This window comes from Gekko japonicus, unplaced genomic scaffold, assembly GCF_001447785.1.
Source record: "Gekko japonicus isolate JY-2015 unplaced genomic scaffold, Gekko_japonicus_V1.1 scaffold253, whole genome shotgun sequence".
Taxonomy (NCBI): Eukaryota; Metazoa; Chordata; class Lepidosauria; order Squamata; family Gekkonidae; genus Gekko; species Gekko japonicus.
In genome coordinates, this window is record NW_015173681.1 from 1,442,077 (window position 1) to 1,444,997 (window position 2,921).

The window sequence follows — 2,921 nt, forward strand, 5'->3', positions numbered from 1 at the left end:
TTCCTTCCTTCCTTCCTTCCTTCCTTCCTTCCTTCCTTCCTTCCTTCCTTCCTTCCTTCCTTTCTTCTTCCACCCACCCACCCAACCTTTCTAGGTGCCCGTTGTCTCCGTCCACAATGAGCTTTGCTCCCTAGTACACACATATAGAGAGTACAAAGTGTGAGCTCAGTGGAACCTTTAAGGCCAACAAAGCTTAATTCTGGGTATACGCTTTCGTGTGTGTACACACTCCTCCAAATACATTGAAGGATTTCCTCAAGCCTTCCATATAGGTAGAGAGAGGGCGGGAGGTTAGTTGCCAGGAATGTACTATCTATATGTGTGTATGTAAAGTGCTGGGGGGGGGGATTGGGCCCAGCAGCACCTCAATACTCTCCAAGGTCTTAGGAAGAGCAGGGTCCTTTCTGGACCAACTAGCTGAAAAGAAGAAGAGGAGATTGGATTTATACCCCACCCTTCACTACCCGAAGGACTCTCAGAGCCGTTTACAATCTCCTTTCCCCCTCCCCTCAACAGACACCCTGAGAAGTAGGTGGGGCTGAGAGAGCTCTCTCGAGAACGGCCCTTCAGAGAACAGCTCTGAGAGAACTCGGGACTGACCCAAGGTCACACCAGCAGCTCAGGACCATAACCAGGATTTTGTAATTTGGGGGGGGGGCTTTAATAAGTTGGGGGCAGGCACTGACATCACAAAAATTAAAATTTTTGGAAGAAGTCAATATGGCAAAGAGGACATTGATGTGGTATATGATCACAACTGCCAGAATGACCTGGGAATAGCAGCAAATTAGCATACAAGTAAAAGAGTAGACAAACTTTGCATGCTAATTTGCTGCCGTTCACAGACCTCAGCAACTGCTTTAACCCAATCTTTGCTATCTTAATCGCTCAGCTGCTAATGACCTTGACTATAACTAGCCCTTCCTGGCGACTAACCCCCACCCCCTCTATCTATACGTAAGGCAAAAACTAAAAGATAGTAGAAAATAGATAAGTGTATATGAATAACAGCTGAAAGGTAAGTTACCTATAGATGCATTATGAAAAAGAGAGGTATGAAGTAAATATAAGAATTGAGTTGGAGTATACGCTTTTGTGTGTGTACACACTCCTCCAAATACAGATTTCCTCAAGCCTTTTATATAGGCAGAGCGAGGGCGGGAGGTTAGTTGCCAGGAAGGGCTAGTTAGGTCCAAGATGCATAAGTAACTGAACAATAAGCAGGGGTCATTTCGTAGGAAAAGAGGTGCAGGAGCTCATTAGCATAACTCATTAGCATAACGTATTTGCATATGCCACGCCCCCTGACATCACCGGAAGTGTGTCAGGAGGCAACACCCACCGCTCAAGCTCCACTGGACTCTTTTGGATTGCTAGCTATTGGGGGGGGAAGTGCAGATCTGTCCTCGTAGAGGAGGGAGAGCTTGTACCTGAATAAAACCTGGTCTTAAAGGTGCCACTGGACTGTTTTGGACCGGGGCCCGGGGGGGGTGCTCTGCAGCTTCCATGTCTGCTTCCTGCTCTGACGGAGGGCTTCTGGGAGCAGGGGGTGAGGCTTGTTGCACGTGCCCGCCCCCTGGGTGCTTTACTGCCGGAACTCTGCTCCTGTGCGCTCCTGCAGGAAATTACCGTTGCCAATAAGTATAGCTGAGACTGGATTAACGCAGTTGGGATGACCTGGGAACAGCAGCAAATTAGCATACAAGTAAAAGAGTAGACAAACTTTGTATGCTAATTTGCTGCCGTTCACGAACCTCAGCAACCCCATCTTTGCTATCTTAATCGCTCAGCTGCTTATGCACCTTGACTATAACTAGCCCTTCTTGGCGACTAACCCCCCACCCCCTCTATCTATACGTAAGGCTTGAGGAAGTCTGTTTCAATGTATCTGAAGAAGTGTGCATGCACACGAAAGCTTATACTGCGAACTAAACCTTTGTTTACCTTATAGGTGCCACTAGACTCTAAATTTGTTATGCTGCTTCAGGCCTACACAGCTACCCCACAGTGGTAGGGATGTGTCAGCTATGCTGCCATGGTAGCGGGAGGGGTCGGATGTTTCAGTGACCTGTGTACAAAGTCCTGCTGCATTCCTTCTGTGCTTCCTCAGTGCTGTAACGCTTGCTTATCTATAGCTGTGCAGGTGGTGTGATGTCTGGGAGTGAGGGAACCGTGGGAGCGTGGTCGGTTCCCAGCTTTTGGCTCTAACGGGCTCTAATGTGGCTAATTGGCCCAAGGAAGGGTGTGTGTGCATACAAATACCCTATATCCCATTATGCTTGTAGAGGCGACGCCATTCTTAACAGCGCCTTTGTTAATGCATTTGTAGCTTTTCAATAGTATAACCTTTCTGATAAGCGTGTACTCAGTTGTAGGCTGTGGAACCTGACATTCTGTTAAGGATGTCAGTGGTCTGACCTGGATTGTCCAGGCTAGCTCAACCTCATCAGAGCTCTGAAGCTAAGCAGGGTCAGCCCTGGTTAGTACTTTAATGGGAGACCACCAAGGGAGTCCACGGTTGCTAGGCAGTGGCAGGCAAAGGTAGACCACCTCTGTTTATCTCTTGCTCTGAAAACCCTAGGGCAGGGGTGTCAAACATGCAGCCCGGGGGCCGGATCAGGCCCCTGGAGAGCTCCTATCAGGCCAGCAGTGGAACTGGCTGTCTCCTGCTTCTTCTTCCAGTTCTGCTGCTGCTGCGTCATCGTAGGTTTGCAGCTTACAGATACACACCTGAGCAGCCTACTCAAGATGGCAACAGCACAGACATTTTGATGCCATAATTCAGAGCAAGAGGTGTCAGCGATCAGACACGGTTAAATAAGCAAAATATTGCAAGAGTGCTCATGTTTTAAGCATGTTTTTATTTTAAGTAAAAAAAAAACCCTTTGTGTTTGTGTCCTTTATAAAGTTCATATCGCCGC